The sequence below is a fragment of the Chinchilla lanigera genome, unplaced genomic scaffold, assembly GCF_000276665.1.
Source record: "Chinchilla lanigera isolate Chin_1 unplaced genomic scaffold, ChiLan1.0 scaffold00036, whole genome shotgun sequence".
Lineage (NCBI taxonomy): Eukaryota > Metazoa > Chordata > Mammalia > Rodentia > Chinchillidae > Chinchilla > Chinchilla lanigera.
Window position 1 is genome coordinate 11,697,743 of NW_004955437.1, and position 13,789 is coordinate 11,711,531.

At 51.0% G+C, this 13,789-nt stretch overlaps 1 protein-coding gene across 3 annotated transcripts in view; it reads right to left on the bottom strand.

The window, feature by feature from the left end:
* Adgrf5 (adhesion G protein-coupled receptor F5) overlaps nt 1-12,620 on the bottom strand; it is a 70,808-nt gene extending 58,188 nt beyond the window's left edge. For 2 of the 3 annotated variants that reach the window (XM_005389872.2, XM_005389870.2), the window contains exon 1: nt 12,192-12,619. The gene's annotated coding sequence lies outside the window, so the exon portion shown is untranslated. Of the gene's footprint in view, nt 1-12,191 lie in introns of all 3 variants that reach the window. The other variant, XM_005389874.2, reaches the window with a different exon arrangement.
* Between the last annotated feature and the right edge of the window lie 1,169 nt (nt 12,621-13,789).

The window sequence follows — 13,789 nt, forward strand, 5'->3', positions numbered from 1 at the left end:
AAAGCTCCCAAGATGCATTGCTTCCTTCTTTAGTCAATGACTGTCATCTACCTGCAGAGATAGAATCTTGCTCTACCAAGACCCACAGGAAGGCTGTCTGGGGTCTTCTGGAGTGAGAACAGGCAGGGGCAAGACTGGATTGGAAGCCAACGGTGTGGAGAGAAGTGGAAGGCTCTGGCTAGAGAACTGGGGCCTTGTGGGAAAACGTAGTAAACAGACAACCAAGTCTGTGTATTTGGATGACTTCAACTGCAGTAAAATCCCTCTGCAAATATTAAAAAAGGGGAAAGGGCAAGTTAGGAAAAGTGTATTGTTTCTTGGGCTCAATGAAAGTAGTTTTTCATTTATTTCCTTTTTATGTAATCACTGTTAATTTCAACTATTTTTAGCAACTTCCCTTAAGCTCATTGTTTCAAAACTCAGAAGTGACTTTCAGTAAGGCTTGCGAGGATATGGAATGGGAGGCGCCAACTAATTAATGTTCATGGTGCTCTAGTGGCGAAAGATGTGCAGTCGTTTGAAATCTTCAAGCACACACCTAGCTCTTCTCTCCCATATGAAACAGAGGGTGGAAATGGAATCTGCTTTGGACAGCCCTTCTGGGCGGTATTTGGATCTTAGCTGCTGGGTTGGCAAACAAGTAGCACAGGAATCTGTTTGTGTGTGTGTGTGTGTGTGGTGTATGTGTGTGTGTGATTTTCCCCTTTTTCAGCTCCTATGAGCCTCACTCTGATTCACCAATTGCTTGTGTTAAAAAATATCAGTTCTGCCACTTGTTATTTTTCACATTAATCCTTATCTGCTAAATCTTGAGTGTGAAAAATTTAGTTTGTGATCGTGCCACTAGACAAGGTAGTTGCTCTTGGTGGGGGGGGGATTTGTTTTTTTGTTACACAAAGATGAAAAGAAACACACAGGACCTCTCTCTCCCTCTCCACCCCTAGTCCTCTCTGATTGGAGGTACTTTGGATTTCCCAGGCTCTTCCTGCCTTATCTATCAAGGAGGAAATAACAACCCTCAGGATATATTTTGGTCTTTGCTGGTCGAACACCCTCAGAGACACAGATCTCCCCTTTCCTACAGACTCGGATTTGCCCTGCTCTAGAATGCTGAGTAACTGTGCACAAGCTGAAGCCCCGAGCCCTCCAAGGGTAAGCACTCTACTTGAGTGTTTGTTTTGGGCCAAAAGTGACTTCCTGCTTCGCAAATAGAAGTTTCAGAGGACTGCTTTTCAAAATTCCAGAGGACCCTACAGCTCATCCTATTTTGACCCTCACAGACTCCAATGAATCAGAGCTAGCAAGGACGCTGGAGTTGGATTTTCTTAAATTATAGAGGTGTTTGAAAGTAAGACAGGCACAGAGAGCATGGAAAGAAGGGATTTAGTGATTTCCTTCCTGCGATGTTTCCTGTGTTAGTATGGCCTCAGCACACCCTCAGTTCTGGCTTCACAGAATGTAGTGTGGCCCCTTGAGTGTCATTAGCACCACCAGGGAACTTGGGAACCCATCCCAAGCTCCAGGATCTAAACCTGCAGGACCAAGGCCCAGGAGCCAGGGTGTGGACACAGACTCTCCAGGTGCTTCTCCTGCACATGAAATTCAGGAACCACTGAGATAAATTGTGACCACTGTTTACCCCGGTGGTTCTCTAAAAAAACACGGATGCCTGGTCCACAGGCTGAAGGCGGCTGAGTCAGACCCTTTGGAGACACCTGTAGAGAGCAACACAGGCAGGGAGAGGAGCACTTGGGTTGGACCAGGGCGAGCCACTCCTCCTCCCAAAAGAAGACACAATTCTTTACAGCCAGTGGCCCTTGTCATTAAGCTTTGGCCTCCACACCCAGCCCTGCGTCTCCTGCTCCTTTTTTTATTCTCCCAGCTTTATTGAGACATAACCGACAGGCGCACAAGCAACGATCTGATGTGCATGCTGCTCTGATGTGCGTGTGCTGCTTGTGAAGTAATTACACAGCTCTGTCCTCCTCACCCCTTCCTCCACCCTGTCCTGCAGCTGCTGGCTTCCACCTGCTTCTTCCCCTTCACTACCTTTCAGAGCCCACTTCAAGGTCATCCTTGCAAGAAGCCTCTTTGGTTCAGTCTGGCATGCGCGCAGCTCCCCATCCCCCATCAGGCTTGCTGAGCAGACTTGGAGGACACCTGGGCAGCACCTCTGTCATCCTGTGACTGCGCTACCACCAGCCCCAAGCCCTCCTTTGGCACCTGCTGTGGGCTCAGCCCCTGCTTCTCCCCGCCGCGTGGAGTAGTGGTGCTTGATCAGTGATTGTATGAATGAATCCAGGAGGCAGCACTTGTTAGAGCACTAGGATAGGCGAGGGCCTGTGCCATGGTCCTAACTGCTGGAGTGGGAGTACTGGTCCCCCTGAGTATTACTGTGGGAATCTGGGAAAGCTCCTTAACCTTTCTCATCTGTAAAATGGAGATAGCTATGCAATTATCTCATATGAAATGAGATCATCTATATCAAGGGCCCTCCCTGGTTCTTACCACTACGCTGTCCATGTACTGTGATGTGAAGCTGCAGAGACATCAACATGGAGCAACTACGGTGCCAGGAGTGGTGCAGGAGTGCAGGGCTCTCCCCCAGATGCATGGTCCCCATGCGGGGCATCAACTCAGCAGGAAGAATATGCTCACAAAGATGGCCCTGGCCTTAGCCCTCCTGGAGGAGCACAGGTGATGTCCTGTCTGCTGCCCGAGCAAACACTTTTCTCAACAGATCCCTGAGTGTTTTCTAAATACTGTTCCTTAGGTGCAACTCCCTATGTGTCAGATGCGGGAAGTGTTGGAAACCTGGGTTTTGCAGCCCCGCCCCTTCCTGCCCTGCCCCACCTTCTTGGGCAAGTGGACAACACTCCTGGACCACCTTGCTTTGCATCTTTAGTACCTTATACGTCCCAGTTTTCATGGACTAAAATAATTATAGGCATTATTACAGAAGCCCAAAGCACAAATCTGGAAAAGATTAGGTTTTCCAAAACAAATAGTGGCACGTGTACTTTCCCTGATAGCTCTACAGTGAGTGTAGATCCCATCTGCTACCCCGGGTTGGGGGTTCCTCTGTGCTTGAAGACCTGGCCCTGCTTGTAGTATTCCCGCGGACAGGAAGTTAGGTGGACTCGATTGCCCCTAGGTTCAGGGCCATTCTCTATGGTTGCCAAGTTCTCCCTCAGACACCTCAGGGAGTCAGCCTCATGCTTTGACAGAAAAATAGGCGAATGTAAAAAAATCTACTCGAACCCCGCTCCCATTCACCACGAAGCAATGGGCTCAACCTCATATCTGTCTGAGACCCCAGGGCTGCACATGTCAGGCAGGTGAATGCATCACCACTCACATCTCCTTCAAAAATTCTCCCAGAGTGCAAATTAAATGCGCTATGAAGGGGCTGGGGATTTAGCTCAGTGGCACAGCACCTGCCTGGCAAGCATGAGGTCATGAGTTCGATTCCCGGTACCGGAAAAAAAAAAAAAAGAAATGAAAATTAAAAAAATAAATGTGCTGTGAAGTGTGAGTTGTCTTTCATTTCTGCTTTTACACGTATTGAAAATAAGATGGGAACTGCCTAGCGTTGTGATTTTTGAATTGAAGGAAAGGTGAAATTTACTAGTAGTCTTAACAGAGTTGTTTAAAATTTCTTACAAATGATATTAAAATTAAAATTTGCTCACCCACCCATCCATCGGGAAACGGGATAAGAGAAGTCGCAGGTGAAGTGGTGGGTTTACATTCCTAACATTTTATCAAACACTTACTGAAACCTACAGTGTCAGGTTCTATGCCCAGGGCTAGGTACAGAAAGTGGCTTGCGGTGTCCCTGTGGCCGAGGGCAACAGCTCACATGAACACTGCCTGGAGCCTCGAGTCAGGTCCCCAGGACCTGCACGACAGAGCTGCTCTGCACGCGGTGGGGAGGGCAGAGAAGGAGGAAGCCATCTGTTGACAAGTAGAATGGCTCTAAAGAACAGTAGGTGGCTCAACAGAGCAGCAAGAAGGAAGGCTCCAGACTGGGACAAGCATCAGCCACAGGGTGTGCAGGACGGAGGAGAGAAGTTGTCCCCGTTGTGGCCATCAGGAGGTTAAGGCAGCAGCAGAGGGAAAGGGATCCACATGGTAAACTGAGACATCACAGCCAGGGATGGCAGAGGAAAGCCTGACCTCTGCTTGTCCCAGAGACTGGGATGAGACCAGAGGTCACGGACAGCTGCGTCAAAGGCTGTGACAGTGCAAAGAGAGCCACAGGGAAGCTCAGCAGCGTGTCACAGAGGCATCCTGGAGGAGGGGACATGGGGCAGGGTAGATGGCCTGATGATGGCACGAAGACAGGGACATCCAGGGGTCTCTCAAGAACTCTATGGCAAGAGAAGAGGACAGAGAGTAGCAGGAGGGGGACGTGAGGGGCAGAGCTGTGGAGCTGCCGTCTTCAGATGTGAAGTATCTCCGCAGGGACCAGGAGACGGGGTCCAGGCTAAGACTGGTGTGGAGCTGGCGGGGAGCAGGCAGTGGGAGGTCTTCCCACCAGACAGCAAACATGCCTCTGAGAACAGGCTCTGTGCATGTGTGTGTATGTGCATGCACATGTATTATGTGCACATGCATGCATATGTGCATACATGTGTACATATGTATGTGCATGTGGGCACACACGGCAGTGGCGCCTGGAATTTGCAGCTAGTGAGGCCACCATGAGACTGTCTCTGAAGAGACATGTCTCACTGAGGAGTCTCAGGCTAGATGAGGGCTCATGACCATCATATCATCTTTCCTACCCTTAGCCTATTCAGTTACTTGCTCCTTTACTCTCTCACAAAGCACTAAAGTGTGTGTGTGTGTGTGTGTGTGTGTGTGTGAATGCATCACATGCTCTGGAATTTCCTGCAGACAGAACTTCTGCCTTCCCTTGGTGCTCAGTAGTTCTGTCTTGTCAGTTACACTCAATAATTAATTCTTAGTTAATTGAAAGAGCTTTCAGTTCTTCCCAGCCCTGCTAGAGCCAATAAGCAAACCCTACAGGGGAAAAGCAGCTAGGATTCTAGAAGGCTGTGTCCGGTGCTCAGGATTTTCCGTAGGAATGCACACGATAATAGAGAAAGCAGAAGTCCTATGTGGTCTTCTGAGAAGTCCATATAGAACACTGAGTGAATGGGCCGGGCGTGGTGGCCCATGCCTGTAATCCTAGCACTTGGGAGGCTGAGGCAGGAGGATTGCTGCAAGTTGGAGACCAGCCTGGGCTGCAAAGTGAGCACAAGTCCAGTCTGAACTGCATAGCGAGACCCTGTCTCAAGAAGACAAAACAAGAAACAAAAAACCACTGAGTGGAAAGCTTTCCAAGTGAAATGGTTTATACTTTGTCGCCTGTGTCCCCTCCACCAGCAGGAATGCACGCACACATGCGCACACACAGCTCAGCTCCCAATATCTTTGCTTCCTATGGGGCTGGCAGTGATTTTCCTGCAGTGCGGAGACACTGTGGGCAGGAAGAAGGGTTAGGTAAGGATCTTGAGCAATGCTTCAGCTTGTTCTTTGAGGAATAACAAAGAAAGGAAGCACAGCCTCTGTGGAAGGAAATTCCCAGGCCTGGCGGTGGACATTCGCAACCTGGCCCGTGAACCCCTGAGGGGTGTCTGATAATAAACACTTGCAAACAAAACAATCCATAAAAGCATTTTTGTGGACATTCTCACATTCTCACCAATGGGCTGGAAAATGATTTCCTGCGTCTGGGGCCTAGAGGGGGCTGGGCATCCACCTGCTGGCAGAGCCGGAGGATCCTGGCCCTGCCCTGAGCTGGGGTTGGTATGTGCAGGACCTCTTTCTCCCAGACAGGGCAGTGTGCACCACCATCCATACCTGAGACTCTTGACATAACCCTGAGCGTGCTGCCTCTGAGTAATGACGCAGCGACCTTGCCCAGGAGGGAAGCACTTGACGTAAGCAGGATCCCCGCCAACCACGGGACAAAGTGCGTTCCTTTCCTACAGTGGCTACAAACAAACTGCAATTGTAACAGTAACAATATGCAATGGAATTACAATGGTGAACTCCTACCATCTTGTCTAGTGAAACTCTGTATTATCTCTACTGTTTTATCGAAGAATTATTTTCTTATTCCCTCTAATGATTGGAGCAATCTTTCACTCTTACATCTGGTAATCTGAACAATGTAGTTGAGGCTAGCGATATGCAATGCAACAACCACTGTTGATTTGTATTGTTTTGTCTTGAGACTCTGTATCTCTTTGAATGTTCTTGCTTTGATTTGTTTGTGTTTGCGATACCGATATGCTGCTACTGTTCTTTTCTTTGTTTGTTTCTCATTTACTACTCTCTTTAAATTAAAAAAAAAAAATCTCTTAACAGTACTCTCTTTGTAAGAGCGTAAAGCTTATTAGAATCAAGTTGCAGCACCTGAAACCAAAGCTTGGTTTAAGTCTGGTTATCTGTAATATTGTATCTTATTTATCCCCAAACTAGTAAGACATGAGGTCTATTGAATCCATTTTGTAGATGAATAAATCAGAGGTCAGTAGCTGGCCTGTGATAATAGCAGAATTGTGGATGATTCGGAGACCAGATGTTTGCCCTCATACTAGGTGTATGCGTGTGCTGGGTGTGTGTATGTGCTTCTGTGCTTAGTTTTAAAAGCTCAACTACGCTTAAAACTTTAACCTTCATTCACTGCCATCTAACCCGGGCTCCTCAAATGGCTCCTTGTGCTCGGACGGTAGCAGAATCTGTCACAGCACGAGCAAGGGTCTGAGTCTCTGCCCTAAACAGAAAGTGGGGCCTGCATTTCTGACTTGCTCTGCAGGCTTCTGAGATATTGGGGGTGAAGCAAGCTTTCATGGCTCCTCATCATCAGCATCTGCCCAGCACAGCAGGAACTCCACTCCTTGACCCCGGCCCTCAGGACCACTGCGGGAGGGCTGACAGGTTCCAGATTCCACCTGGGCGGGGCCCACAGCAGCCTCCCGTGGGCCCTCCCTCTGCCCTTTGTGCCTCAACAATGGGCGGAAGCTCGGCCTTGTTAAAGGAAATTCCCAGGGCCGCTTCGGACATTAGACAGCTGTTCTGCTATGCCGGCTGGCCCAGGCGCATCTAAAAATAAACATGCTGGGCTGCAAGGGCTTCTCTGATTTTGCCCTGTGCAGTGAAGTATATTTCAAAAGGATTTTTTTTTTCTGTATTGTTGTTTTTGAGAAAGCCTAGATAAACCTGGAGAATAAAACATTTCATGATCCATAAGGCTCTGACGATCAAAGGCATTGCTGATGCCTGTATCTGTTGAAAGGATAATACTTCTCACCCAGCATCTCAAAGTGAGGTGGAAGGAAGCAGAGCTATGCTGAAAAAGTGCCCATTGTCTGCAGGAGAGGAGAGCACCGCAAGCCTCGAGAGCAGCCAGCTTGCCTGGACCACACAGGACACCAGGACCCAGGGCAGCCGGGCCCGCCAAGCTAAGCCCTGACTTCTGGGAGGCCATGTCTGGGTCCTCGGTGGCATAGAGGATAGAGTGACCGAGGCTCCATTAGTAGAGAAGGGAAGGTGGGTGAAAGACAGGGGCTGAGGACCCGACACAGACAGGCAGTGGCCGCCTCTCCCCATGTCCAGCTTCCCACTCCGGGACCTTGACGTTAGAGGACAGCAGAGCCATTCAATTCACTTTTCACTGTAGATTTCTCCGTGGTTAAGAGCACGTATCCACAGTCCCTCCACAGACAAAGACACCGGGCGCAGCGTTCTGAGAGTGACCGATATTTGCCTGCCTCTGGTTTGGCTGAAAATGTACCAAAACATGGCAGTTCTCCATCAAACAGGAATGTGTTTGCAGCACAAGGACTGAGTCACAGTCCGGTTCGGGGCGACCCAAGAAGAGTGGTTTGGAGTGAACTTTTCCCTCATCATTGTTCCCATTTCTGGCTTTTTCCTGGAAGTCCAACCTACTTCATTGTTGGAGAGATCCTATTTTAAAATCAGTGCAGCGGATAGCAGGGCTGGCTACTAAGAATCGGCTCTCGTCACCCCAGCCTGGGGGCCGTTGTGTGTGTGTGTGTCTGTGGCTTGGATTAGGGCGCTGACATCAGGAGCCTCAGGAGCGGGAAAGGACTTCTCAGGTCATCACCCAGACCCCACCCAGCACAGGCATCCCTCGGGGAACATTCAGGCCTCTCCTCTTCCAGGGCACTGGAGCCTCGCCAGGGACAGGGTGTCCCCCACGCCACAAGCTCACCACTTGTGGACAATTCTGGTGGTGGGTGAATTCTTCCGCACATTGAGCTGGAATCTGTTACCCTATAATTTCCACTCATTGGTCTGGTGGGTCTCTCTTTTCCCACTCGGAGCAAGCATTAAATGTTTAGAAACACCCTTCATGTGCTGCCAGTACATGTACTACATGTGCTACATGTGCTACATGTGCTACACCCTTCATCTACTACCGAATGTCCCTTCAAATATTCTGTGAGTGATAATTTTCTCATTTTCGCCATCTTGGCCAGTCTGTTTTTCAAGATTTTCTCTTCTCCTCTCCTCTCCTCTCCTCACCTCTCCTCTTCTCTCCTCTCCTCTCATCTCCTCTCCTCACCTCTCTTCTCCTCTCCTCTCCTCTCCTCTCCTCTCTTCTCCTCTCCTTGTCTTTTCTTGTTTTAATACTAGATATTGAACTCAGGGCCTTTACACTGAGCTACATTCCCAGCTCACTTTTAAATTTTTGAGGCAGGGTCTCCCTAAGTTGCACGGGTTGGGCTTGAACTTGAGATCACCCGCTTCAGCCTCCCAGACTACCTGAGATTACAGGCATGCAGTACTAGGCCTGGAAAGATCTGGTTATTTCTTAAAACAACCTGTTAGGTAGGCACTTAAAATCCATTGACCTTCTCTACATTTGTGTGCTAAGTGTTAACACCCGTTTCCAGAAATAAAACTAAGATCTAGCAAGATACAATTAGTTGTCTAAAGAAGTAACACATAGGGGAATCCAAAAGCAGGTCTGCCTCTGTCTAGCCCACCACATGCCTCCAGTTGAAAAAGAAGTGTTGAATTTGGAAGAGGTTAAGTGTAGCCTTGGATCCCTTCGGAGACCTGTGGCATCCAGCTAGACCGTCCTTGTGCAGGTTAATGCCGCTCTGCTGTGACACCTGCACTTGTTAAAGGAGATCAAAGTGGATTTGAGCAGCTAGGAAATGACCCATAACACACTGCTTCTGCAGGGCCAGATGGACGGGCATCCAGGAAGCCCGGAAGTGAAGAGAGGGAGGAACAACAGGAAGAAAAAGAATTCTGGGCACCTGGGAGGTGTGCATCGCAAGCTCCAGATGAGGGGGCAGCAGGAGGAGCAGGGGGAAGGGAGCCAGCGTGGTCCCTTGAGTGGCCTGAGCAGTCAGTGCCATCTTACCCTGGAGAACAGGTGGGAAGCACAAGCTTCCTCCTCGCTACGCTCACATTGCACAGGAGCAGCAGGTGAGATCCACCCAGCTCCATAAAGAATTGAAGGCAAAATCTGGACAGCACAGCAGTGTAGGGGGAGAAGGGAAAACGGCATGCAGCAGAGCCCTCCCCACTACGAGGGCCAGGCAGGGGCTGGTTACATCTGCAGGCTCCTGGGCTTTCCTGCACACTGGGAAATGCTTGCTGACCCTCTCCTGGCTGCTTTCAAGAAGTGGAGCTTGCTGCAGGCTGGTGCAGACCCACTGAAAACCAGCCGCGCCTACACTCAGTACCCAACAGATTCCTCTGGGCTTCGGGGCACCATGCCTGGGAGCCATCACCGCCTGTGCTCTGGGGAGGAAGGCACCAGAGAACCATGCTGAGGCCCATAGCTGAGTCCATGGCACGGTGCAGTGACATTGCTCCTCACTATCTCGGCTCCAAGCTGCACCGCCCTGCTGGTCCCCCCGGAGCTCCTGGGGCCTGGGCTCCTCTGTGCCCTCAGGAAAGTCAAAGGTTTCCTTTCCCTGCAGTTCCCTGTCTTGTCCATCAGTTGAGAAACTGAGGCTGAGCAGGCTGGGGAGGTACTAGGGCCTCCTGTTAGGAGCTACAGGTGAGGCGTGGGCTTCGAGCTGCTGGGCTCAGCCGCAGCAGCATCATCAGGGTTCACCTCGCTGCCTCAAGCTCCTGATGCCAGCATTCGTCAGCAATCAGCCTTCTTTAATTTTCCTTCATGGTTTTGTAGGGAGCAGCAAGACTGAGGGGCCAAAAGTCCTCTACAGGGGGCATCACGGAAGCAGAATTCACATCTGCATCCTTAGCGTCCCAAGCCTGGCGCACAGCAAATGGGCTGGTGTGGGAGGGCCTGAAGAACTCAGCTCAACCTGGGTGGTGAAGAAGGGGGTCCTGACCTGACGGGGAAGCACCTGTGGCAAGGGTGTCACAGGGATGTCACAGGTTCTCAGAGGCACGGCAGTGTGGGGACTCAAAGTATTCAGTCAATAACTAAGTCCAGTAAAGTCTCAGGACAAAAAAAAACAGAGTGTCAGGGGAAAGCTATGGAAAGCTTCAAGCTCTAGATCTGTCTGACAACTCCAAATCCTTCGCACAATGCGCACACTAATATGTTCACTCATGCATTTGTGAGTTCAACACAGACAGAGCACAAGCTAAACACCTAGCATGGAGAAGGGCTACCGATTTGTCAATCAAAGCCCAGTGACGGCTCCAGGAGGGGAATCTAGGCAGCCACCCTCATCCAGTGTGCAGGGCCTCACACCACAGCCCTGAGCCAGGTGCCATAAAGTCAGAGACCTCAGGGTGCTCGGTGTTGGCGGGGGTGGATAAGGGACTGAGGGCACAGATCAGTCTGTAATGGGTAATGGGGTGGAGAAGGAAATGCGATGTCTGGGTGGCAGAGCAGCACAGGCGCCGAGCGCTGTGACAGGCAGGTGCCATGGGCCAACCTGGGCAGCCTCGGCCACCGTCTCTTGTCAGAGCTTCTTAAACTGCAGCAGGCACTGGGATTCCCAGGGACCAGGACAAAGTACAGATGCGCAAGCACAGGGAAGGTTGAAGTTTTCATCTCTACCCAGCTCCCAAGGGACACCTAATGTGACCGTCGCCTGACCACACTTGCAGGTAGCGTAGCTGTGAACAGCAGGTGCCTAAGATGCAGTGAGACACAGCAGGGAACTGCGTTTCCCAGGAACACTGTAGGGGGGGAGGTGAGAAGTGGAGGGTGGGGCCTGGGGGGTACTGGTGGGGGTGGGGGTTCCCTGAAGTAAAATATGTGAGTGGCAAGAAATAACGAACATCTCAACTAAACAAGCCAGAGGAGAACAGTGCACAGACAGAATCAATAGACAGAAATAGGTTGATTTCTACGAGGTTAGCATGAGATACTTCTCCCAGAGGAGAGGCTGGCTGAGGTTAACATGAAGCAATAAAAAGAAAAGAGGCAAACAACAGCAACAAAAACATCCAGAGCCATCTGCAGTGCCGTTGAACAAGACTTGACCCTTCTCTGGGTTCCAGCTCACTCCTCATTTTAAAAGAAATGGTGACCCACAACAGCAGTCAGACAAAATCCTGCCATCCCCGTGGGCGATTCCTGCCGCAGAGTACAGGGGATCCACCTGCTTGGTCATCCTCAGTGTACACTGTCACCATTTGCATTTAATCTCAGGAAAACTCAGGAAGTGCAACTGCTCCATAGAAAATTCTGGAAAATTCTCGAATTCTGGAAAATTCTGGAAAATTCTGGAATTCCACCAGAACCCTGCACAGAGTGCGCATTCTCTTCCACCTATCGCCCCCGGGTACCCTACGTTAGAAGCACTTGCTGTTCTCTGTTAACCTGAACACATTTTTCACTAAGGAATTCAGAAAGGCATAAAAAAGAATCATGGTAGAGATCTACATTTTTGCAAAGAAAAGGCATTTGGCAAACTTGTTTTCCCCATGCAGAAGCCGAAAGATACAACTTTGGAAGAGATTTGTCCCCCAGAGGAAACAAGACCCAGCTTTGTGTTCCATGCACTGCGCTGTTGGTCTCATCTGTGCAAAGACATCCATCCGAAACACCCCCCATCATGCCCCTCTTGCTCTTTTTCCTCACAGTCTCACACACCTGTGAATCTCTGCCAGCTGAGAAGACGCCACCGACTGGAAGTGCAGCAGGGGCCCACGCATGGACGTCAGAGCTGCTCTATCCCCACGCAACAAGATGAAGCAAAGCCTACCTCGCTCTCCTGTGGCTTCCCGGCTCCAGGACTGAACCCGCACTGCACTGCAGATCTCCCCAGCCTCCTAGGTGAGGTGAGCCTCAGCAGCTCTCATTCAACTGCACGGCCGGGAGGTGAGAAGAAGTGGAGGGTGAGCCCTGGACCAGGCTCTGTGGCCCCAGAGACGAGATGAGGCACCGCCTGCCTGGGCTGGTGGCTGCAGGAAGAAGCCAGAGGGCCATGTGGCTGCAGGAGGGGGCGGAGGCTGGGGAGGGAGCCACAGGGGACAGCAATAAATACGAGTTCCTCTCCGTGCCCCGTGCCTCTCCCCAGCCTCCCTGGAGGAAATGAGAAATTTAGCCTTGTCCACTGGTCACTGGGAAGCAGAGAATAAACACGCTGAGAACCACACAGCTGAGACTAAGCAGGACAGCAGCAGGAGCTGACGGGTGGCCTCACCTTTCACCAAGTACTTTCTTCCTGAAGTCTCTGCAAAGTCAAGAACGCCCTCATCCTGTCCCCCCAAGCTGAAGAGTACTGGAGCCACGGTTCAGATGTTCCACAGCTGGCCAGCTAGGGAGGGCCCTGAAGAATCTGTCCCTGGCCACCTCAGGAGAGACCCTCTCTCTGGCATCTTTGGAGAGAGCCTGGTGACCTTCCTTTGCTAATCTTGGCAAAGCTTAGAAGGTTCTCGGGCTGTTTTGCCCTGAGGCTTCAAGAATTGTCTGAAGGCTCCACCTGTAGACTGCTGGGAGCGGCCCCTCCCCATCATTTGTGGGGTGCAGAGAAACATGTCGAAAAGCCACTCATTCAAAAATTTAAAATTTCAAGATGGCAACAATAGAGCATGAAATCCCAAGCAGGGCCCCGCCGAGCCAAGATCTCTGCAGCTGAACCGGGTGCGCCCTCAGGAGGCCAGCACGGCTGCAGGAGGAAGACTAGGAGGCATTGCGTTTAACAGGCTGAGTGCGGAGAGGTGTGGATGCGCCCCGCTTTGCCCTGTAAGGTGGAGGTCACCCCCTGAACACAACACCCACCGAAGCGGCACAAGGGGGATGCCGGGCTGTGGTGGCGGCACTGTGTTAAAACCTCACTGTGGTCTCCTTGCTCGATTCTCAGCTCTCCCCGGTGCAATCTCTCCCAGTGCTGGAGAAGTCCCTCCCAGGGCAGCCTTCCAGAGTCAGTTCCCATGCCTAATATCTAGCTAAGAACAGAGGCCAAATGCTTTGGCTCGTCACAGGCTGGCCTCTCCTACACTACCTGCAGCCCTCAGGTCCTCTCCTCGCTCTCCCCCTCGGTCCCGCCTTCCCCATCTCTCCTGTTCATGGCTCTGCGCGGGAACCGTGTCCTCCTCCTGTCATGTAGGCCTGAGTCTCACACCTTCGGGCTCCCGTTCCCTGAGTCCTGGCCCTCTGTGACTCTTCCCAGGCGGAGCTCATCTCTCCTCTCCTAACACTCCAAGCAGGAAACCTGTCTGCACATCCCTCTGCCTCCCGCTGGGCTCACACTGCGACATCCTGCACTGGGTCTGCTGCAGCTTTAAAACCAAGGCTCCAGACCCCAGGCCCCAGACCCCAGCAGTGTCTGATTCCTGTAAACTCAAGGTTAATAGGAAG